At 47.3% G+C, this 25,692-nt stretch overlaps 1 protein-coding gene across 2 annotated transcripts in view; it reads right to left on the minus strand.

The window, feature by feature from the left end:
- The window catches only part of DPH6 (diphthamine biosynthesis 6), a 467,592-nt gene that overhangs the window by 114,296 nt on the left and 327,604 nt on the right, over positions 1-25,692 (minus strand). The window lies entirely within an intron of this gene.

A 25,692-nucleotide genomic window follows, 5' to 3' on the forward strand; every position in this document is an offset into this window, starting at 1 on the left:
GCTTATACACATCTGCTTTCTCTAACTGCTCATCACCAAGATGGAGTTTCCTATCACTATAACTTCTGCGCACCATGCCAGTGAACTACAGGCTGTATCGGAGCATTCACAGTACACTACGTTATTCATTGGCAAAATGGCGCTCAGGACTCGTGCTTAATTTCTGCTAAAACTGACCCTCTATTAGGGTCAGTTCATCACTCTACTTGCCTTTTTCTCTCTGCCATATAATTAAATGGATGAAAAGAGACTTCATCAGCTAGACACAAAGAGGTTGCCAGAGAGCACCAAGTTGATGGCCAGCTTTTTGTGAGGTCGCCGGTGCTAAGAAGGAAAAGACGGTGCCGAAACTAATTCTGTTCAATTCATATGACACCTTGTCAATTGTTCATCAGGTTGACGCTTTCTTCCATTATCAATCCATCATCCAAAACTTAAAAGCCCCACTAAATATCCATGGCCCTGCCGATGGGTGGATATTTTTGGGGCCGTTTAACTTTTGGGTGATGGCTTCATAATGGAATACAGTGTGAAGTTGATGAACATTTGACAAGCTGTCATATGAACTTCTCTCCAAAGAACTGAGAAGCCCTTGTGCATAGGGTGCTATGCGGCGAGAGACACAGATCCAGACCAGATCGAGTGCAGGAGTTACTTCATGATCGGCCTCAGGCAGAAGTGGCCAACACACACCAGGAAGCAACATTGTTTGAAGCCTATTTATTCGTTCACCAGTCCAATTTGTTAGGGTGTGCAGTTACACAGGGAACATACTTTCATTATGACCTTCCACAAGAGTCACGGCTGCTTTGATTGCATTGGCAAACAGTATTTAATACTACTGGACATGTGGGCTGCAGAACATTTTACCAGCTGAAGAATCCAGCAGGTAAAATCACTGTGAGAAAAGCCTGCATTGTAGCCCAGACCCCTTAAATGGCTCCTGGCCAAACCTCAGAAAAAGGCACAGGGGGAACATTACATGCTCCTTCCTGCCACTCAAAATTCTCTACTCCTTCTTTCACCACCTTAATCCACCACCAACTTACAACAGGCTTTTACCACAGCCCGTGTACACTTTTACCACCACCTCAGAGCAGGTGGTAAACGAGTGCCTTAAACCCCCAAGAAAAGGGAATACCATTGGTTAAATCTGGATCTGCATAGTAATCCCCGTTCCATGGGATATAACTCATAGTTGCAAGGTACTGGAAGGCTGTTACCACAAGTACTGATAATCATTGGCATGGAGTTTGCAGCCAACAAGTGCCATACAACCTGTAATCAGGGCTATGGTGGACTACTTAATGTGTATTGGGAGAGATCAACAGGGGTGAAAGGCCCAATTATCACATCTCACCACATGCACAATGCAGAGCATGGGTTCTTCACCACAGATTAACTGTTCGCATTTCTGATCACTGGTAATTGTTGCCTTAACCAAAGTGTATTGTGGGTGCTGTAGGCCCTGTTGCACTGTGAAGCTGATATGGTGCTTTTCTTCCACAGAGGCGGTTTTTCATCTCCGTGCAATTTCTTAACACTTATTCTATGTGGCTCAACTGTGTATACCCAGACCGCTCCATAGATGAAAGGTATAAGCTTGAGCTGCAGAGCCAGTCCTCACACCTCTCTTAAAGACCCCCGAGTAAGCACAGCTACACCCCTGTTTATGTCACAGTACAGTCTCAGCCATATCCACACACCCGGTCCAAATATAGACCAGACTGCAACCACACACATCTGTCCATCCATTAGTACTGAATGCTTTAGCAATCTAGCACTATTTTTCTCTTCAAATTCGCACAGATGCATACCAACAAAACAGAATGTAGTGAATTGAATGCAGGGTTAGAATGTTGAGTTTGCAGTTACACACAGAAGAATAAAGACATGTTGTACTAAGCTACGTGTGTGGCGTAGTTTTTGCAGAGAACCTAGGTTGGGGAGGACACAACAGTAACAGCCATTTTATTTTGATTTAGGGTAGCGCAACTTCCTGGCAGGTGCTAGTATTACCAACTGATTGGCACTCACTTATGAGATCTCAGGAGGAATGAAAGATGCAGAAGGGATAATAACTGACACCTGCCAGTCACACATATCGAAATCAGGTGCATTAACCCACTAAGCTCAATAAATAGAGACCTGTACATGGGTGCAACCTGAAACATATATTGTAACGACTTAAGGAGCAAGTTCAAAAAGTACCCTTGATTAACAGTCAGACAGGCATGTCTTTCCAGAGATGGAATTAAATATATTTCATGAGCTCGTCGTCATTTAACAGAAGGTTTTTGGGGGAATTTTAAAAAAGTGCCATTGTGTTGTAATAAGTTGGCGGGAACTGGTTCTAAAGGGCTTTGTATTAAAAACAGTAGAAGCTGATTTTTAGTTGTCATTTCACATAGTCCCCTTTGTAAAGATCTCTGTCAACCGCCTACAAATGTAATCAAATCCACTATCATGTTTGTTGTAATCCTTTCAGTATAACCAATATGTTTCGAATGCACAATTGATCACTCTATTTATTGTATTGGCTCTAAGGATAGCCATGTCCCATTGTTTGTAATGTTAGCCCAGCCTTCAATTGGTTGACATGCTAGCAGCCCTCGAAGTTCGGTTCTAGTTACTCCCATGAATCCTTCTTAGGTCGAGGACTGTAGGCTGCGCTTGCGCAGACTCAGTGAGAGATTTAATGTTTCTTAGTAGGGGGCTTGAACCCACCCATCTTCTCCATTGGCTGGCTTCCTAAACGGAGGCCAGCCATTGGAGGAGAGGGGCATCACTCCGTTCAAGCCCCGTCTTTTTCAGATTCGGGGCGTGTTTTTTCGCTTCTTTCTTGTTTTCGTTCTCTCCTCTTCCCATTGGCTGGAATTTTACATTCCAGCCAATGGGAAGAGGAGAGAACAAAAACCACGTCCCCGAATCCCAAAATGACCATGTGTTTCTCCAAGGCATTTATGCCTCACCTCAGAGAAACGTGGTCGTGTGTAGCGCTCATCTCTTGCTGTCTCTTTCCAGCTCTCCAGTACCTCCTTTCCCTGTTCTTCTCACCCCGCCCGCTCCCTTTTCCTTACTATTATCCTCCTTCTGCCCGCCTTTACTGCCCTGTTCGCCCCCTTGTTTGTCTCCTTTCTAAGTTACTTGCGGCACCTACTCTACGCAAAGGAAAAGCTGCAACGTTTGACCAATAATCCGGTCACCCTTAACACTCATTGGTTAGGATCTCGGCTCCCGACGTCACTTCCGGTAGGTGAGGCAGCGTTTCCGGCCCCCATTTCGGGCCGCACTCGGGCGGTGGTGCCATGTCCGGGCAGTTCGATGCAGAGGACCGTGATGCTTGGTACTGGGGGCGACAGACCCGGGTCGAGGCAGTGGCCCTTTTGCAAGGCCAGCGCCACGGGACGTTCCTGGTCCGCGACTCGGCCACAATCCCAGGGGACTACGTGCTCTCTGTGTCCGAAAACTCGCGAGTGTCCCACATCATCATCAACAGGGGGAGTAAGTGCTGCTGGGAAAGAAGGGAACGGTTCGTGGAGTCTTTGGGTGCCTATAGGCAGCAGCTGCATGAGCTCTATCAATTCTAATGCCTTATGTAAATGCTTTATATGCATTTACATAAGGAGGGAGCTCTGGTAGTTGGAACTAGAATGGAAAGTTTGATTGGGAGGGGGAAGCTAGTCTAGACGCTTGACGGTATAATTACTGATTTTTGTACCTGCTCCCATTTATCGCCTTAAAATTGCAAGGTACAATACTGATTAAGTCGCCAACAATGACTTTAAAAATCCTTATGGCCATCTAAGTCCACGCTGCAGGTCCTGTTTATATTTTACTTCATCCTAGAGAATTTGTGTGTTCCACATGTTTGTGTTTTTTCGTGCAATATAGGACACATATAGGGCCCGATGTAGGTAAACGGGATTTTCCGATTTCAAAATACCGAGGCGGGCCGAATCGGTATTCTGAAATCGGAAAACGAGATGTAGGAAAAAAATACCGAATGAAAACCGATTCGGTCGGCATCGGTAATGAGATTCGGTACGTTCCGATTCAGCTCGGTCCGAATCGGAAATTACCGAATCGGCCAACAACGAATCGGAAAACACCGATTCGGCTACCACCGAATCGGATATTTCCGATTCGGCGAATACCGATTCGGTAAAAGCCGAATCGGTAAAAACCGATTCGGCAATCATAGACCCATGGCGAAAAAGCCCATAGGAATGCATTGCATGAACCGATTCGGATTTTACCGAATTGGATAATACCGAATCGGATTTTACCGAATCGGATTTTACCGATTCGGTAAAAGCCGACTCGGCAATAGGCGAATCAGCCAATGAGGTGGCTCCCCCTCCCCCACCCAAACAGGGAGTGGCAACCCTGGCAGGTGCAGCCAATTAAGAAGTTTCTAGAAGTATCTGGAAAGCCTGCCTGAGCCCAACACACAGTTAGCAGCAGTGGGAGAAGGAGGTTGCAGACTGAGCAGGAGCAGGAGAATATGGCAGATCAGGCAGGAAGCCAGAAGTCCTCCCAAAAGAGGAAGCCCAAATTCACCACCACAGAACTACAGGTGCTGGTTGAGGAGGTGGTGAGGGTGCACCGACAGCTCTTTGGCAAGCTGTCCCTCAACGTGCCAGACAGCACCAAGAGGAGATTGTGGGCAGACATCGCCCAGAAGGTCAATGCTGCTGGAGTCACCCCCAGGTCCATTGAGGAACTTAAGAAAAGGTTCTATGACCTCCGCAGCCTCACCAAGAGGAAGCTGGCCGACCTCCAAAGGCAGGCTGATCTCACCGGAGGAGGCAAGAACCCGGCGCCACCCCTCACCGAGCTGGAGGAAATTGTCTCCAGCACCATCGAGAGGGAGAGCATCGTAGGGATCGGGACCCTGGACAGCACTGCGATGGCCACAGCTACAGGTAAGAAGCATGCGCATCATGACACACCCTACCAGACACCTCCCCATTAGACACAATGCATAGGCAAACACCAGCACTGTACTGTCACCAACATACAAGAGACAAGCATCATGGTACATGTAGTCAGCAGAAGTTAGCCAAATATGTCAGTGCAGAATCACAAGACAGGAAACAGTGTGACACGGTGTAAGGAGATGCAAGGACATGTGGAATGCCATAATTGTACTGACTGTAATACATCAGCACTCAGTTTACAAATGCTTCTTTGTACCTAGGGGCACCATCAGGCGGCACCACTGTGGCAGCAGAGGGAGCTTCGACATCACATACTGCAGTGGCAGGGCCGAGCACCAGCCAGCCTGGCCAGGAGGAGGAGGATGAGGATGAGGAAGGAGACACCCCAGGGCTTGGAATGGAGGGAGTCCTGGTGATTGATTTCCAGGCAGTGCACTCCCCAGTACTGCCCAGCTCACCCCCCATGCAATTTTCACCATACAACTCCCCAACAAGGCAGACCATTCCGCCGACAACAGCTCCTGCCACAACCGTGGCCTTGCCACCCGTCCTACCTGTCCTGGGAGCAGGGGCTCCGGGACCGGCCAGCACCACACCACCACCAGTGGCACCCCAGCCCACTCCGCAGGCCGGAGGCAGCAGTGCCAGACGCCGTACCACCACCACCACCACCACCACCACCACTGCTGCACCAGCACGGGAGGGCAGTGTGTTCCTGGGCCTGGAGGGCCAGATGGTCAAAATCCAGCGCCAACAGGCCAGATCCACCATGGCCTGCCAACGCCAGCTCCTGCAGCACAACCTGCAGATGGGGGAGTTGGTGAAGGGGTTCCAGGCTGTTGTGGACAGCAACAAGGAGGTGGCAGCAGGGTTGGGCAGGCTGACCACTGCCATCACCCACTCCTCTGCCAGGCAGGAGGAGCATGAGGTTGCGCGCAGGAGGGATGCCCGGGTGCTCAACCGGGCCATGGCCCGCCTTGCAGCGGCGACCGCACAGCTGTGCCATCGAAGCTCAAATCAGGAGTCGGTGCTGAGTCAGCATACGGCTGAGCTGACCAGGGGGATGGCCAGGATCACCACGGCCATGGAGGCCATGTTAATATCAAACGCCGCCTCCAATCCTGCCCTGGACCTGGGTGATGCTGGAGACAGCAGCAGCCGCAGCAGCCCGGCCAGCGCTGCATCAGAGCCAAGGAGGAGCACCAGGCGATCCGCTGATGCTGCAGGCCATTCGGAGGGGGCCGAGGGACACCCCAGTGGGTCTGGAAAGCGGGCCAAAAAATAGGCTGGCAAGGGGGGATGATCAAACCAGAACCCTGGACTTTATTTGTTTTGACAGACTCCATTTTTTGATGCACTTCAGTGATGTAACTGTGGTGCATCACTATTAAAAATTTTATTTTCCAAGCAACATTTAGCTGTCTTTGCATCTGTACTCAGTCAGAAATAGTTCTCAGTGATCTCCTCACGTCTGTATCTGCCATCACATGGCGTACACACCCCAGCTGGCTGTGTCAGTGGCACAGCTTCGTCGTCGTCATAGTCCTCGTAGTCAGACAACTCCACCTCAGTGCCCTTCTTGACCGCAAGGTTGTGTAACATTGCACATACAGCTATGATCTTGCAGCAGGTGATGGGGGTATACTGCCTTGCACCTCCACTCTTGTGCAGGCATCTGAATCTACTTTTCCAGATGCCAAAGGTCCGTTCAACAACATTCCTGGTGCGTATGTGGGCCCGGTTATACCTCCTTTGGCTGGGTGTGGAGGGGTTGAGGTAGGGGGTGAGTATGAATGAGCGGAGGGCATATGCACTGTCGCCTGGAAGAGAAAGGGGTCACATTAGACACATGCATACATGTATTACACCTACCTACTATGTGTTATGGGGGTCTGATGATGTGGCTCACCTAGGAGGTATCCTTCTCCAAAATCGCCAGCCATCAGCCGTGCATATATGCCGCTCTGTTGGAATATATAGGAGTCATGGGTACTCCCTGGAAATTTTGCTACCAGGTCTGTGATGGTGCACTTGGCATTGCAGATCACCTGCACGTTGATGGTGTGTGTCGATTTCCGATTGCGGTATATGTATTCGGTGTCCGCTGGTGGGCAAATCGGAATATGCGTGCCATCTATGCAACCGATGACTTGGAGAAAGTGTGCCATCTGGTAGAAGTCCGCTTTGGTTTGTAGCAGTTCTGCGTGGGTTGCAGGGAAAGAGATGTATTGGTCCATCCTGGCTATCATGGCGTCAAGGAATATGTGGAAGAACCTTGACAGGCTGCTCTGGCTCACCCCTCCTGCTGCTGCTGCTCCACTTTGATAGCTGCCAGACGCTACCAGGTGTAGGCTGCATAGCACCTGGACGTGCGCAGGGATGGCGTGTGCCCTTGGGGTGTGGTGGTCCAAGTATGGCTTAAGGTCCCTGATGAGCTCAAGTATGGTGTCAGAGTCCAGCCTGTATCTCTGTAGGATCTAAGCCTCAGTGAGCATGAACAGGGTTATCCTCTGTCTGTAGACCTGTTCATTTCTTAGCCATTCCCTCTGTCCTTCCTGCTGTAGCCGTAGCCGCCTCGCAATGACATAGAAAGCTGCCATCCTGCAAGTTGCAATGCATTTTGGGACTGTTTATATGGGTTGGAGTTGGTTACCACCTGATTGCAATCCATGGTAAATACCGAGTGAATTCTACCGATTTTGAGCCGATTTCGGTGTTTCTGTGCCTCCCTACATCTCGGAATCGGGGAATTTCCCGATCGGAGATTCATACGAATCGGCATGTTTACCGATTCGGATCATGTCCGAATCGGTATTTTTTCCGATTCGGTACATGGACCGAATCGGTGATTTTCCGATTCGGTGTCACTAACGAATCGGTAGTAGGACCGAATCGGTGATTTTCCGATTCGGTGTCACTAACGAATCGGTAGTAGGACCGAATCGGTGATTTTCCGATTCGGTGTCACTAACGATTCGGTAGTGGGACCGAATCGGTGATTTTCCGATTCGGTGTCACTAACGATTCGGTACATGGACCGATTCGGTCTTTGTAACCGAATCGGTGTTTTTCCGATTCGTTACATATCCGATTTTCGGTATGTACGTATCGGATTCTTTCACATTCGGTACACATTCCGAATCGGTTTTCTATCCGATTCGTTCTGTTTTTGGTTCCCTACATCTCGATGGCTGTTTACCGATCGGTAAGGGCCAAAAATCGGTATTTTCGGCCGATACCGATCGGTAAAGCCCTACCTACATCGGGCCCAAAGTGTATACTATGAACTGAGTCGCCTGTAGGTCCCTGGGTGAGTTCAACTTGTGGGTTTTCATATCTGAGGCACACTGAGATCTCTGCAGTTTTAAGGTAGTGCGAACTCCCCAGAGTGCAAGGGAAACAAGCGTATTCAGCATACATGCTTATTTGGTTATCTTTATAATAATTTTGTGTGAAATATTGACAGCGTCGAAGGAAGTGAATTGTGATAGGTGTGTGTTCGTGAGAGAGTAAAACGAAGGGGAGGGATGAGAGGCAAACAAGTGAATGTAGGAGTACTCTAAAAAGAGTGGTGAAGGAGGATATTTTGTATGAGAGTACAGATATGCGATTTCCAAACAATGAGCGAAAAGTGTCTTACAGTGAGAGCGTTCTGGTCTATTACCGCCTGGTATTCTTTCATACAGCATAAGGTTTAATTCTAGCCTGCTACCTGGGGCTATAGTGAATGTTGAAGGCCCTGATCTGCGGTTCGGGCTTGTAACGGTTAGAACAACCGGCATAGCCTTCGGAATCTGACTATTATAAAACCTATTAGAGCGTTCTCTCCCCACTAAGGGTAGAATGTTTTAAAATAAAAAGCGAGAAACATGCAAACATTGGATTGTTGGAGCAGATACATATACCAGCCAGTATAGGTCCGGAGCTACTCCATTATCTTCATTTGAGCTCTCTACGTCCAACGTTATAATGGTCCTTAGTGAAATAGCGAGGAAATTACAATGTTGAGATGTGAACTATAAATTTATCATAGCTAGTGGTCACAGTTTCTTAAACATCTATTGGACGAGGTACTGCGTGACAGTTTTGCTTGGAATTGTGCCCCTGCTGCATTCGGTTTGCCTGATACAAATAGTTAATCTGCCAGCATAGTGTGTGGACCACAAAACATGCTTCTGGTAGGATAGAACTGCCGATTCTTTTCTTTTATGGTGTTTCGTTGTGCTTGCTCCCCTGCCTCCTCGTTACTTGTGCTTGATCCCATGCCCCCTCGTTGCTTGTGCTTGCTGTACTGCCCCCTCGTTGCTTGTGCTGGCTCCCCTGCCCCCTCGTTGCTTGTGCTGGCTGTCCTGCCCCCTCGTTGCTTGTACTTGCTGTCCTGCCCCCTCGTTGCTTGTACTTGCTGTCCCGCCCCCTCGTTGCTTGTCCTTGCTCCCCTGCCCCCTCGTTGCTTGTGCTTGCTCCCCTGCCCAATCGTTGCTTGTGCTTGCTCCCCTGCCCCCTCGTCACCTGTGCTTGCTCCCCTGCCCCCCCTTGTCGCTTATGCTTGCTCTCCTGCCCCCCCCCCCTTGTTGGTTGTGCTTGCTGTTTTGTCCTCTTGTTGCTTGTGCTTGCTCTCCTGCCCCCTCGTTGCTTGTGCTTGCTGTCCTGCCCCCTCATGGTTGTGCTTGCTGTCCTGCCCCCTTGTTCGTTGTGCTTGCTCTCCTGCCCTGCTATAAGCATTGTAAATGACAATGCCATTTATTTATGTTTTAAAAACAAAAACATAAATAAAAATAATGTCATGAGCAATGCCAAATGCCAATAGCTCTAACTTTAAGAATGCCGAGACCATTGCATTGTAAATGCTTGTTCCCTTTTGGCGGCATCTATGTAATTGGTACACAAGCTCCTCCCGCTGCCAGTATTAGAATACACCCTGTGGATTGAATGGGCATGAAGTCTCATCTCTCCTTTCACCTACCTGACCATGTGTAATTTGAGTGTAGGGGCGCTGTATTGTACAACGCTTAAAAACCCCAATATTCCTAATCTGGCGCTTTTCAAAACCACCAGACACAATGAACGCACCTAAACGCCTTGAAGTAAACCACTTTGCAGGATGAGCTATGAAGGAACTTGATCGCGTCACTGGGAGGAGGCTGTATGGTCAGTCGGGATGCCCTGTGGTCCAGGTTTGGAATGTTCCAGGAATGGAAGTCCATCACTACCCCGCTGTCATCAAAGACATTTTAAGGATTTTGGGGGGCCTGGGCCAAACGTATTTTTGGGGACCCTGTTTGGAACGTCTTGGATTTATGATCCAGTTTCAGGTAGTTCGTGCCCTCTTTGGCCAGATCTCTGACAGTGCACAGGGGCACTCGTCCAAATTCAAAATGTGTGTTTATATGTAATATTCAGAGACAGTGAGGGTATTTAGAATATCATAGCACAGCGGCAGCTCACATATCAGCGGGTGCAGTGGGTTCGGTTTCACATCTCAGGGGGTTCAGTGGTACTGATCCCCAACGAGCTCCAGGGGGTTGGGGGTCCTAGGCTTCCTTAAGTAGTCTTCAGGCTTATGGACCGATAGCATGAGGGAGTCTCCGAGACACAGAGGGTGAAAGCGAATGACAGCAAAAGAGTGAGGAAGAGAGGTAGGGAGGTAGGGAGAGAGGGGGGTACGGAGAGTGTGAGGGAAGAAGAGAGGAAGGGAGGGAGGCAGAGGCAGGGAGAGAGGGAGAGAGAGAGAGAGGGAGAGAGGGAGAGAGGGAGGGGCGGAGGGGGGGAGGTAGAGAGAGGGAGAGATGAGAGAGGGGGAGAGGGAGGGAGAGAGGGGGGTACACAGAGGGGGTACGGAGAGTGTGAGGGAAGAAGAGAGGAAGGGAGGGAGGCAGGGGGGAGAGAGGCAGGGGGAGAGGGAGAGAGGGAGGGGCGGAGGGGGGGAGGGAGAGAGAGAGGGGCGGAGGGGGGGAGGTAGAGAGAGGGAGAGATGGAGAGATGGAGAGAGGGGGAGAGGGAGGGAGGGAGGGAGGGAGGGAGATAGGGGGATACAGAGAGGGGGGTACGGAGAGTGTGAGGGAAGAAGAGAGGAAGAGAGGAAGGCAGGGAGGCAGGGGGTAGAGAGGCAGGGAGAGAGGGAGGGGCGGAGGGGGGAGGTAGAGAGAGGGAGAGATGGAGAGAGGGGGAGAGGGAGGGAGGGAGATAGGGGGATACAGAGAGGGGGGTACGGAGAGTGTGAGGGAAGAAGAGAGGAAGAGAGGAAGGGAGGGAGGCAGGGGGTAGAGAGGCAGGAAGAGAGGCAGGAAGAGAGGGAGAAGCGGAGGGGGGAGGTAGAGAGAGGGAGAGATGGAGAGAGGGGGAGAGGGAGGGAGGGAGATAGGGGGATACAGAGAGGGGGGTACGGAGAGTGTGAGGGAAGAAGAGAGGAAGGAAGGGAGGGAGGCAGGGGGAGAGAGGCAGGGAGAGAGGGAGGGGCGGAGGGGGGGAGGTAGAGAGAGGGAGAGATGGAGAGAGGGAGAGAGGGGGAGAGGGAGAGAGGGAGAGAGGGGGAGAGGGAGAGAGGGAGGGAGGGAGAGAGGGGGGTACAGAGAGGGGGGTACGGAGAGTGTGAGGGGGGTACGGAGAGTGTGAGGGAGGAAGAGAAGAAGGGAGGGAGGCAGGGGGGAGGCAGGGGGGAGAGAGGCAGGGAGAGAGGGAGAGAGGGACGGAGGGACGGAAGGGGGGAGGTAGAGAGAGGGAGAGATGGAGAGAGGGAGGGAGGGAGAGAGGGACGGGGAGAGAGGGAGGCAGCGAGGGAGAGAGAGGGAGGGACAGAGAGGGAGGGAGAGAGGAAGGTAGGGAGGGAGAGAGGGACGGACGGAGGGAGGTAGAGAGACAAAGGGTGGTAGAGAGAGGGAGAGAGGGACGGACGGAGAGAGGGAGGGATGGAGAGAGGTAGTGAGGGAGAGAGGGAGTGAGGTGGGGTGGGAGGTGAAGAGGGAGGGAGATGTTGAGAGAGGGGAACTGGAGAGATAAAAGGAAGAAAAGTGGGACGGAGGGATAGAGGGAGGGAGGAAAGGAGGTAGGGAGGGAGGGATAGAGGGAGGGAGGAAAGGAGGTAGGGAGGGAGGGATAGAGGGAGGGAGGAAAGGAGGTAGGGAGGGAGGGAGAGGGAGGGAGGAAGAAAGGGAGGGAGGAAGAAAGGGAACGAGGAAGAAAGGGAGCGAGGATGAAAGGGAGGGAGAGAGGAAAGGAGGGAGGGATGATGATTAGGAGGGATTAAGAGAGGCAGGGAGGGAGGGAGAGTGGAAGGGAAGGATAGAGGAAGGGAGAGAGAGAGGGAGACGAAGGGAGGGAAGAAAAGAGTTAGGGAGGGAGAGAGGAAGGGAGGGAGAGAGGAAGGGATAGGGAGAGAGGAAGGGATGGAGAGAGAGTAAGAAAAAGAAAGAAGGATAATAGCAATGAAGTGAAAGGGGAGATAAAGTGAGAACGAAAAAAAGAACAAGAGCTAAAGAGAAAGGAGAAAAAAGCAGAATTGAAAGGGGTGAGAGGAAGAGAGAGAGACACACATCTAAAGCAGGAGCGAGACAATGTGAAAGAAAGACCGAAAGAGAGGGAGCACGAGAACGAGGGAGCACGAGAACGAGGGAGCACGAGAGCGAGTGAGCAGGAAACAGCCAGAATAAGAGAGATGAAGAGCAAGAGAGGGAGAGAAGAGACGCAGAGAGAGGGGCATAGACTCTGTGTACCTTGTGAGAGAGAGGGGCAAGTAGACGTCACCAACAGCAGAGCTGACGCTGTCACCCTGGGTCGGTAGGTACTCACACGGGTCAGTGTGAGAGGCAGAGCCTTGCAAGCGCTATGTTACACAGTCTAACTACAAAACAAAGCGCTATGTTACAAAGTCCAACTAAATACAAAACAAAGCGCTATGTTACATGGTGTAACTAAATACAAAAGTAAGCGCTATGTTACACAGTCTAACTAAATACAAAACAAAGCGCTGTGTTACACAATCTAACTAAATAGAAAACAAAGCGCTATGTTACACAGTCTAACAAAATACGAAACAAAGCGCTATGATACAAAGTTCAACTAAATACAAAACAAAGCGCTATGATACAAAGTCCAACTAAATACAAAACAAAGCGCTATGTTACACAGTTTAACCAAAGTCAAATCAAATTGTTTAAGGAAAACGAATCTGACATTAAAATCAACCGTCAAAAAGAGAAAGGAATGCTAAGAAAGGGTCCGACCAGAAATGCAGTTTAAGCTAGACCCCCCACGAAGCACTGACATTTCACAATAGCACTGACTGTGTGCCGTGTCAGCATCCAAACAAACGGACGAGTTGAGGCATCAAGGGGAGGGGGAGGGGGAGTGGGGGGGCGGGGGGCAGGGAGGCATGTCTGTGATGGAATGTGGGTGCCGCATAATTCACAAGGTCAACAACAAATCCACTGAAGCCCACTGGCCCAGCTGTGGAATGTAAAGTCTCTTTAATTTTAGGAAGAAAAACGATATCTCCAATGGAACGAAAAATAAACATTGATTTGTTTTAAAAGAAAAATAATGACAAGAAGAAGTTATCAATACTACAATAGAGAGGCGAGTTATCGGAAGGGCAGCGGAGCCGTTGATGTTAAATCTACAATAGCAGCGCCTTTCTGTACCGCCGCATCTTCACTCGGAGTCATAAACGGTAGATTAGTTGCCGGATGAAAGCCTGGCGGTGGTAACAGGGCACCTGGGTGGAGCGCACAGCACCGGTTCAAAAACACCCCTGCTGTTCCGGGCTCACCTCCGACACCACAGACCCGGGCGCCGACTTTAAAGACGCGTTTCAAGTCCTGCGCTTGGAGCGTAAGAAGAAAGCGCTCTCCGGCGGCACCAGCACTGGGCACTTTATTGTTTTGAAGAAAAACATAAAAAAATTCCCATCAATGGCATGGAGGCATAATTGGCAAAACAAGAGAGGGCAGGCTATCAGAAGCGGCCGGCGGGGTCCCTTCCACGTCCAATTGACAGTGGGTGCGTTTACTCACCTTCAAACGGCCTCAGATCCGTCCCGGGGCCCTGCGCGCCTTGTTCCCTAACAAGGCCGCCATCAAAAGGAAAAAGAAGTGCACATTTGGAGTATTAAAAATAAAAAAAAAGCCCCTGGTTTGTGGATTTGAATATCAAAGAGTGGCCTCGTCGCCACTTGGCATAGTCTGGAGGGGCTGGGGAGCTCACCAAGCTGGGCCAGACAGGTGTTTAATAATCTATTATTAAGAGGGCCTTTATCGGAATGGCGGCAGAATACACCGGGCGGTGAAAGGGGCCGTCCGCGCACTACAGAGTGGAATCGTATTAACATCGAATTAATGGTTCAAAGGGGAGCGCTGACGTCCCATCAAACTCCGTAACTGGCTGTCAAAGGGCCGCCTCTGAAGATGCAACATGACAGCCGTGTAGCTTCAAAACACTGAGGCGAGGCCGCCGCTCACTCCCTCCATAAACGGATCGCAGCTCGCATTCCTAATCAGGGGTAGGCTTGGATTCTGAATATTAATACAGAGGAAAGCACACGCAAACATGGCTCCAATAAACAATAACATACAGCTTTTATGGAAAGTTGCTGTTCAGCATCCCCGCCAAAGGGTGGCTGTTCGGTCTCTATAATGCAGACTGGCAGACTTGGGAGGGCTAGAAACTGCAGAGAGGCCCTCACTACCCCGGGCAATCTACTCTGAAATTGATTTAATAAAAATAGAAATAATACCATATCTCTGAAAATAAACGCGGCCCACTTAAACATGTTATTTGGAGCAAGTGTAGCAATAAACACCCCTCCCTCCATTCATAAACACTCTACACAAGTCAATCTCCATGCTATTAGCACAGGACAGAAATCACTGCATACAGCCTCATAGACTGCACGTTACAACAGCTTCACATAGGAAAAGAGCACTGCTCCTACTCACAAGGCCTGCACAGTATCATTTGACCACACTCTGCAGATTGAAAAAAGATAAGCTGGTTTCCCTAAAATTCCATATTCCTAACTACATATTGAAATATTTTCCGTTTGTTTTTTTCACTTCAATAAATTGTACAGTTTACTATTTCACTTACTGCGAACTCCAAGGTCCCCTGCACACACTAGTGGTACGTAGATTTAAGTTAGTACAGTAATGAGTGTAGGAAAGAAAGAAACACTGTTCATCCACTGCTCTGTGTGGTTCCAGGATTTATTGTCCTTGTTGTGCGTTCCCTGGTACAGAGTCTTAGCCGACGTGTTTCGTCGCTACCATGAAATACAAAGTGACTTCTTCAGGGCTAAATTCCTATGATTATGGTCCATATTGTCGGTTGTACTTCCGTCCCGAAGGTAAATAGTAGTAGATGGTCTCAAGGGTAACAGAGGCCAGAATTCCATTTAATTAAAGTTTCCTCATGAAGCAGATTCTCTATTCTGTGATGCAGACGAGTGTTCAGAATATTTAGCTCCCGTCCTTCTCACATGTGGGAGACTTCACCAGCTGCTTCACCGGATCGGGTGACCAACGGCAACATAATCAAAGCTGGCTGACAGCCATAATGCTACGAATAGGGTCTCACAATAATTAGTAGCTGCATATTCTGAATTCTCGTCTGCATCACAGAATAGAGAATCTGCTTCATGAGGAAGCTTTAATTAAATGGAATTCCGGTCTCTGTTACCCTTGAGGCCACCTACTACTATTGACCTTCGGGACGGAAGTACAACCGACAATAAGGACCATAATCATAGGAATTTAGCCCTGAAGAAGTTGCTGTGTACTTCATGTAGCGACGAAACACTTGTTGGCTAGGTTAAGATTCTAAACCAAGGAACGCAAAACAAGGACAATAAATCCTGGGACCACACAGAGCAGTGGATGGACAGTGTTTCTTTCTTTCCTACACTCATTACTGTACTAACTTAAATCTATGTACCACTAGCGTGTACAGGGCACCTTGGAGTTCTTTGTCTGTGGTTTACCACAATCTAGGGAGAGGGGTGGTTCTCCCTACCCTTTTGCACCACACTTACGCCTAAGTTCACCCTATAATATTTGCATGCTGCCTTAGAGCGCCATCACCCCACTAGAACAACCACCGGGCGTGCAGTGTATTTCACTTACTGCATCACATCCACCTAAAGCATAATGTTAGACATTAAAGGAGGACACAACACTCCGCTCAATAGTCTTTCAGGTTTGACAGCACTCAAATATTTTCCTTTATTTAACAAAAGAAACCTCATTGTCACACTCCCTTCCACAAAAAAACTTGCAACAAATAAAAAACATAATAGAAAGCATCAAAATTATGGAATCAGATCCCCTCCTCTGTCAAAAATCAATCATCACTACTCTCATTTCGCAAACACCTCAAGACCTGGCTCTTTAACCAGTAAGACGTCAGTGGAACCCCTGCAATCTGCAAACTCCAGCGCCGAGACACCGAAAGGTATTTGCGCGCTTTAGAAATTTAAAAAATAAATAAATAAATAAATAAAATAAATAAAGAAAGCGTGTAACCTGGTCCTATTTTGTAATCTCAGGCTTTTGGTGACTTTTAGAAAGCTGTCAGACTACGACCCTGTCATTTGCGATATTAAAAGTATGGTGATAGTGGACCAGATTACGCAGCGACGCGTTGTTTTATGTGTGGTTGGTGTGTTGGTTGTGTGTATATCACTGTCTATGAAAATATAATTTAAAAGTCTTGTAAAGCAAAAGTAGAAACACTCCTTGGGAGTAGCTGTGCACTCTATAAATCTCCTCATTCATCCACCCATACATTTATTCATTCATGAATTGCAATGTGTCCTGCTACCCACTAATATAGCACTCATCACAAACATAACTGTATCAAGGAACATGCACATATTCATTACTCTACTGGGTGTTAACACAGTGTGTGGCTGACAGGGTGTGAAACTGAATCAAACATGCATGTATATGAGAGAGGACTAGCAGGTTACAACTAGATATCCAGTAGGCTCCTAACCTGCGAAACTAGTCTGACACGAAATGCAGCAAAGTTAATTCCCAAGTGTTGAGCTTTCTGGTGGGCAGTCCTGGCAGGATGGCAAGATCCAGGAAAGTGAATAACTGCGAAAGACTGCCTTTAGACAATAACACACCCCTGCATATCTTATGTGTTGTGAGCAACATATGTTACTGGGCAGTACTCGATATCCCAACCTCTGAACAGTAGAAGGTGAAGCAGACCCTACCAGGATTTGCGCTCATGGCCTGCAGATCACAGCAGATGCCAGTTGTGAGCGTTAACTCACTGAGTCATTCAAGCTATATAGTTCCCATAGATATTTGAAATAGTGCATATTTTAGGACTTTTGAGGGAGGGACGAGCTGAAGGTCATAATATGAGGGGAAAAATAGGGTGGGCAATGGGGTGTAGGGACAAAGTCAAGAAGGAACACTGCACCTTCAATGGAATAACACTCAGTTAGGATGGGAAAGGTTGCATTGTAAACAAAAAGGAGAAGGGAAACATATTTCTGAGGGTAAAAAGTGTTAATGTGCTCTCATCAACAATTTATTTATACATTATAAAACACTATTTTGTCAAAAAGGCTTAGGCGCTATTAACTTGTCAGTATTGTTTTGTGCAAAAATGATTCAGGAAATTAACATAAATCCAAAGGCAAACACTGAGCAGCGACCGGGAGACATATGAGCATAGAATCCCACCGGCGAATTCGCAATTAAGGAATAATTTCCAATTCATTCCTATGGGCCAGGAGGCCCAAAGGAATGATTGTGAAATAATTCTCAATTTGCGATTTGCAATTTGCTAATCGCAAATTGAGAATCATTTCAAGGGTGCAGGGGTGTCTCAAGGACACCCTGCTGCACCCCTGAAATTTACATGTTTGTGCATATGGCGCACATACATGCCCTCTGGGCATGTATGTGCGTCACATGCCACCTTCACAAATGCCAAATTTTGCATTTTTAAACAAATTTGCAAATTACGACCAACTTCAAGTTGGTGGTAATTTGCGATTTCTTAACCTAAATTCGCAATTCCAAAATGCTACATATATAGCATTTAAGGAATCGCAAAATTGAGATTCCTTAAATGCTTAAGCAAAATAAGGAATCACAAATTTTTGCGATTCCTTATTTTGCGAATTTTTGTTACATGCCAAAACATGCAAAAAGTCCGTTTGCGATTCGTAAACGCCGGAATTCTGCGAATTCCGGCCTTTGCGAATCGCAAACGGCTCGATATATCTAGCCCCAAATGACAAAATACCACACAAAAGGTATTCTGCAGCCAACACTTCTTTGTTAGACAATTCTCCCACAAAATGTGTATTCTAAACAAGGTTTCCATCAGCAAAAGCGATCATTTGCCGCTTTTTCTTCTGCCTTATCTTTTTCTAAATCGTTGAAATGCGTTGTCAAAGAAAAACAGCACTGAGGCCTACAAAAAGTCTGAGGATACTCATTAAACAAGAATAAGCAAATGCAATATCGCTTTGTAAAGAGAGAATGAGAGGTCCCCTTGAAGTAATTGAGCATCTAACCTTTAATCAATCAATCAATCAATCAATCAGGGAATTGTAAGCACACTACTCACCAGTGAGGGTCTGAATGAGCTTTTTATAGACATTTTGTAATAAAAAAATGAAAAAAAACCTGATACAAGCAACTGAAACTTTATTAGCACAAGTCACGTGAAAAAAAATACCTTCATTCCAAGAAATAAAATTCAGTGGCGTAGCTAGACACTTTGCCGCCCTTTGCGGCTCCGTGGAAGCCGCATGGAAGAGCAGGGGTGGGGGGACGGGCTCGAATCGGGGTACCACGCGGGTGGACGGCGTCCCCCCACCTATTTTACCGGGAGCTCGAAAACTGCAGCAAATGGAGCCACAAATTCACTCTGTTGCCCCTTTTCGTGACGTCACTTCCTGTCGTGACATCAGCGTCCCCCCACTTCTTTTTTTAGAGCTTGTGCCCTGGTGGGAGTGGATGCTGGTGATTCCTGCGTAAGAGCAGGGGGGGTGGGAGGGGGAGAGGCTGCTGACCCCAAAACTAGTGCCTCCCGGGGCAGACCGCCCATCACCCCCATCCCCTTGCTACGCCTCTGGTGAAATCTTATAGAAATATAAACACACTTCATAAAAATAAATAGCACAACAGATGTACACCATTCTCAATTGAAGAGGACAGAGGACCTTGACAAAGAGATACAAGGACACTAACTTCCAGGCGATAAGTTATGGAAAAAGAAGCTGTGCTTGGAGTTGACAAGCATGAAAGAGAGGCTAACGACAGCATAGGGGAGGCAGCTTGAGTATCCATCGTCAACATAGGAAAACAAAATGGCTGCTGGTAAACCAGTTCTAGTGGACAGCTCTACTGAGGATTCTTAAACTTAGTTTGAGGTCTGTGGGAAAATGTTTGCCCGTTTTGTAGATCACAGATAGTTGGACCAGATATTCCTGTGAGTAACTGAATCACCCGAGTATAAAGTTTATCCAAGTGAAAGTAAGAGACAATGTTACTACTACTAGATTTAATAAAAAGCGCCTAATAACCCAAGGGAGCCTCAAAGCACCGCTCAACCTATGAAGATAACATCACGCCAACTAGAAAAGAAGAAAACACAAGAATATGCCTACACCCAACTAATTTCCAAAAACTTATTTCAGATCATAGGAGAAACACATACTTATAGAGTTTGACCGGGTATTTTTATTTATACCTGTCTATTTCGAAAATGTTTTCATTCTTTATTTGAAAATTTCGCAAAAGAGGAAAAAATTGTACATTCAATATTTATGTTGAATTTCGAAATAGACAGGTATAAATAAAAATACAGGGTCAAACTCAATAAGTTTGTGTTTCTCCTATGATCTGAAATAAGTTTTTGGAAATTAGTTGGGTGTAGGCATATTCTTGTGTTTTCTAGTTTAATATGGTCCAGCCTACTCCATACCCTAAATGGACCTAACTCCTTTGTTTTAATGAACTAGAAAAGAAGCGCTTTGAGGCCGCGTTCAAATATAGGCAAAGACATGGATGATCTAAGATTGTATGGCAAGCGGACTTATGTTCTAGCCGTGTGAATTCGAAAGCTGCAATCACCAATGAAACTCAGTCCAAAGGTGGGAAACCACAAACGGGACTCTCTGGAGCGCTCTCCTGCATGCACGAGGGAATATAGGAATGACCGGTACTGGGAGGATAAACAGAGACAGGCTGGAGGAGGCATTTGGACGCAGGGCAAGCAACTTTGATGGGCAGCATGGTTGTTACCAGGAGCAAGTGTATTGACTTTCGTGGCACAAGCCACCCAGTCTTGTTTTTAAGCCCAAAAGTTGGGTGGATTGCTTTGGAGAGAGTGAACCAGACGTCCCCGGAGACCAAGGGGCAGGAAGCTGAGCTACTCAATGCATACACCGGCTCTTGTGACAAGCATGAAGACCCATGGACGGTCTAAACGAAAGGCCAGAGAGCTAACAAGGCTGAAGGAAGCAACTTTCAACTGACCCTATGGTCACAGTCGAGTTCAGAGGCACACCAATGTCAGACTGACACAGATTGTACAAAGAAGAAATAAAACAAACATGGCTCCCTCTTGTTCACTAAGTACACAGATTGCCAGCCACACACTTACTTAAATCCTCTATTTTTGAGGGAACAAACCATAAGAGACTTCCTGGTTCGTACGGGTATATCACTCAAACCCTTTTATTATTTATTTGTTTTTTGTCTTTTTTTTAAGTATTGATGTATGAAAGGGACACCTTATCGTTTCATCCGTAATTTTTCTTCGTAATATGAATATTTGAGTGTATATATATCAGAGCAATTCACTTTGTATAATACAACTAGTTATGTGTATGTGTTTGTGTTGTAAATAATCGCGAATTGTAAATAATTGTATATAAGGTGTACAAAACGATAAGGTGTCCCTTTCATACATCAATACTTAAAAAAAAAGACAAAAAACAAATAAATAATAAAAGGGTTTGAGTGATATACCCGAACGAACCAGGAAGTCTCTTATGGTTTGTTCCCTCAAAAATAGAGGATTTAAGTAAGTGTGTGGCTGGCAATCTGTGTACTTAGTTATATTAATGGTCCAGCTAGCCCCACGTCCCAGGACCTGACTCCCCCATTCTTCAAATCCCTCTTGTTCACAGCAGTCTCCCCCGTGGTTGTTCTCGTCTAGTTCTCCATGCACACCATTTTTCTGTGAGATAAATTTTCCACAAGCCACTAAATTTCATCCATCATGTCATTTCTTTTTAACTCACCCAGACATGATTCATACTGCGCTAATTCTGTTAGTAGGTCAACACTCTGGTCATAGGTTCAACTATGTTACATCGACTCAGCATTTAGTACATTAGCAGTCAACATACTTACTTACAGCCAAGTGGGTAAGAGAAGTACTTCTACTGGCTGTGAAAATCAAGCACATACTTTGAGGGAGTTTTATGAGTTACACAAAGAATTCACTAAGTGCTGGGGGGGTCTGGGCTCCCCTTGTAGGGAGCATCAAGACAATCTGCTCCCTTCCTTCAAAAAGCCCATTCTCAATGGGGGCTTAAAGAAACAACGTTACATTATTTATTCTCTCCGTTTTATTATAGCATGTTTGTTTCCTGGTTCCATTTTTGAAAGAATTATATTTGGATTTCTAAAATGTCAGCTCCTTGAGGGAATAAAAGGTGGCATCTTTTATTACTCACTCAGCCTCTGTTTGGCTGGGTATCGGTGTTTGCAGTTTGGCGACAGGTGCAAGTGATGTTGCAGTACCAAGGGCATTATGTTAAAACGTAGAAGGTGCATGAGTACTTTTAGAACCAATAGCGACTGTATAATCCAAACGCGAGTTACTCTGAATTTCACTGAAACAAATTCAGACCTTATAGCTTGATTTTGGCTCAATGTAGCATATTGTGGAGGACTAGAGGGGGTCTTTGGACCCTTATGTAGTTTTGAGGTCCTGTGCATCTTCTTTTAATTTTATTTTCCAGTTTAATGGCTAAATTGCTGTTTTTGGTACCTGGAGAGAGAAGTTCTATTCCCAGCTTCACACTTCACCAAAAGAAGTGTGTGATTCTGTGCACATTAGTTACCACCCAGTGCCCCAGGTTGTAAATATGAGTACTGTTGCAGATTTTAAAAGAAGACCCCCCCGGACAGTGTTTTCTCTAGTACTGTTCCGTTGACTTGTCTCCCCTTCCATCACATACTGTTTCTTTAAACTGCCCCAACTTAACCCCCACGGGGTATACTGTGCTATACGCACCACCGGAAATGCCTTTCTTCTATAAACAAATGTTGTACGCAACAGGCTCATGAGCTTATAAATATATATCTCAAATCCCCAAAAAAGAGAAGGAAAAACTGCGGTCTACATATTATTTTCATTTCGTTTCTGTAATACCGTTATATAGGTTTTTTCGTAAGAAGACAATATTTAAAATGCCACATTACATTTCACATTGTAGCTCAGAAGCCCCTGGGCCTTGCTATAAATGATGCCACGTCGGACACTTTCCAAACACTCTGCTGATTTCCAAACTAGTCAATTGAGAACGCGACAGGTTTTAATTGTCAATACAAGAGCTCCAGGGTTCATAGAAACAAAAAGAACAAAGAAAAAAACGAATATCCGCCGATTTTAATAAAAAAGAGGAAGAAAAGAAGGCACGCTTTACTTGTAATAACTTTCTTAGAACTTAACAAAAAGATAAAACATATCGATGTCCCCGAAGGGTCACGTGGACGAAGCAGCTGAACCCCCCGGGGCGCACGAGGTGGAATGGAGACTACAAGTGGCAGATCTTTGAAATACAACTTGCCTCCCGCGCTGAACTTCGTGAAATGTCCCCGCTTCTCGGAGAGGTCCCGCCCGAGTGACTGGAAGCCCGGAGGCGAGCGAGGTCACGTGGGCAGTGGCCGCAGCCCTTCTGGTGCCCAGAACGCGCAAGACAGACGACAAACGATAATGCCTGTTCCGCCCTCTGACAAGATATTGCTGTTATGAGTGGCACCCACTGCTTCAATCCCCCCGCGTCCCAAAAATACAAATAATAGAAAAGCATACGGCTCACTTAGAATAAAAGCGATTGATTTTCCCATGTGCGGCGTACGGGGCCCATTATGGCCGCTTGTGGGCCGGAGAGAGCGGTTACAGGAAGCAGAACCTTCTGGGTTCCTGGAACAGCGAGGCTCGAAGGCGAAGCTTCCCCAGGAGCCGGTTCTGGCCACCGTGGATGGCCGCTGGATCAATAAGCTGCCAATCGGGGGGAGATGGATCACTGGCAAAGTCCGAAAGTACAGAGCCAAGGTCTGCGGGCTGCGCCCTCCCCGCGCGAGAACTAGAAAAGTCTTGTTTGGGGAGGGGGTGGGGTTTGTGTTGGAGCCCTCCCCACCGCTTACCAGAACCTGGTCCGAATCCTCCATGGTCCCCGGAAGCACAGCGGCCTACCGCCACTGATGCGCGTGTCCAGGCGCGGGGTTGTAGAAGCGCGAAGACCCCGCTACATGGGGTCAGGATTGGGTTGGGGTCAGGATTGAGTGGGGTCAGGATTGAGTGGAGTCAGGATTGGGTGGGATCAGGATTGGGTGGGATCAGGATTGAGTGGAGTCTGGATTGGGTTGGGGTCAGGATTGAGTGGAGTCAGGATTGGGTGGGATCAGGATTGAGTGGTGTCTGGATTGGGTGGGATCAAGATTGAGTGGAGTCTGGATTGGGTGGAGTCTGGATTGGGTGGAGTCAGGATTGGGTGGAGTCAGGATTGGGTGGAGTCAGGATTGGGTGGAGTCAGGATTGGGTGGAGTCAGGATTGGGTGGAGTCAGGATTGGGTGGGGTCAAGATAGGCTCCATGGCAGGTCTGTGTTCGACACAGTTTCCTAATTCTTCTTCACTTTCCACGTCGCCACCTCACTGTGAAGGTGGCAGGGGCGCAGCGTACCACCGTCCACCGTTTGACCATTTACTGTCTCAGACTGGTGGATTCAGTCGTAGACAAAGAAATATGGTCAGTGTGTCAGATGTTGCAGAAACATCTTAGTAGGTTCAGTAGACATTATGAAGCCTTATGGAGTTTATGTCTTTCAACATTATCTCTGGACTGGACATGGTACCCACAACTTTTACAAGGAACTAACAAGCCCAGCAGGGATGTTAGCAATTGTTGTAAGGTATGGCTTAATGGCCACCACCTTCACCAACTGCAGTGAAAGAGTTGACAGAGGGTACTTGTTCATAGCCGGCGTGGTGCCTCAAGGTTTTTGCATGACTTTGCACAACTCTTGTGAACGTACTCACCGCAAACACACCCAGATGACACCAAATCCCCAACAGTGCTTGTCTAGAGAGGCATTCTTGTGACAATCTTGTATGTAGCAAGGGATCACGGTGACAGATACGCGTGGGTGCCCCGACATCCTTCTCAACGTTAGGGAGCACCCACAGCTGGTTTCTCACTGGCACCCCTCGCAAGGTCTTGGTGTTGAGATACTCCAATGAGTATCACTGCCTATTGACTATGACCCATCCCTCCTTAGAACATTTATGTGTCTGAAAATGAACCTGCAATTAAAGACAGAAGTTGAGCCTGAGCTTTAATTACCTCTAATTCACCTTGTCTAAAAAAAAGTAAATTTTGGAAATCTTTTCACTGTTCTATGAGTCTGGATACTTCCATGTCTAGAACCTTGGGAACAAAGGCACTGGAACTTGGGGTGCCTCTGAAAGGGCCCCATCAGACCGGTCCAAACTTCATTTAATTCCACTCTGCCTTTAGCAAGTTCTAGTCACGGCACTGCTTTTGCAGGTACCTGTTGAACTGCAGAGACACCGCACATGCAATGCAAGTATGAGTGAGGACCCATTTATAGGTCTGGCTACAGAGCGCTTTAGCGGATTGCCACTCCTTTTGTTGGCAATATTTTCAAGTGTACATAGAGTGGGGTTTGGCTTCACTCAGCGGAGCATTTCTCTCTCACCTCATGTTTTAGGATGCTCGGTGTGCTTCTTAAAAGAAGATTCAGCCATCACATTTTTGCCGCATTCAATTCTTTATCTTATTGCTGTTTTATTTCTTTTGTTATTTCTCAATAAATCAAACTTAATTCTTTATCTTATATGTGCAATACTGATAGGGCCACCAATACCACCACTGCTAATACCATCTATGGATTAACCAAAAATAGCACCATTAATAACACATCACCGAAACCATCACCAACACTACTATCACCTCCAATACCACAAACCACCAAAATGACTACCACCAATAACATGTATAACAAGGGGAAAAGGAGGAACTTAAGAGCAGGTCGCCCTCCTACGACGTCATATGAAAGTGGGAGCCCACATTCCTGGGTTCCAAGACCTGTCTTGCGTTGTGGCTGCTCACCAACATAATAAATGGAGCCAAAATAAAGAAAGAAACTTTCTTTCTTGAGTCCCCTCACTCACCAGAGTTTCCTCACGGTGACATGCCTCATCATTGGGGCCATCCCAGTTCTCTACGAAAAGGGGCGTGCTGCGACTTACGAACTACGTAGGAGCACTTAGTTGTGAAGGACTATGTGTGGTGCAAAAGTGTAGTGGGGTGGAGTGGGTGTAAGTGGATTAAAAATACCGTGCTAGTGGGCCTCAATCATTTATTCTGCTCCTAGGTTGGTATATTAAAAATGGGGTTTACACTGTATTCCGACCTGCTATGAAGGTAGGGTCAGTGTATGGTCAACATGTTTCACGCTACCCCTG

Source organism: Lissotriton vulgaris, chromosome 9 (assembly GCF_964263255.1).
Source record: "Lissotriton vulgaris chromosome 9, aLisVul1.2, whole genome shotgun sequence".
NCBI classification, from domain to species: Eukaryota; Metazoa; Chordata; class Amphibia; order Caudata; family Salamandridae; genus Lissotriton; species Lissotriton vulgaris.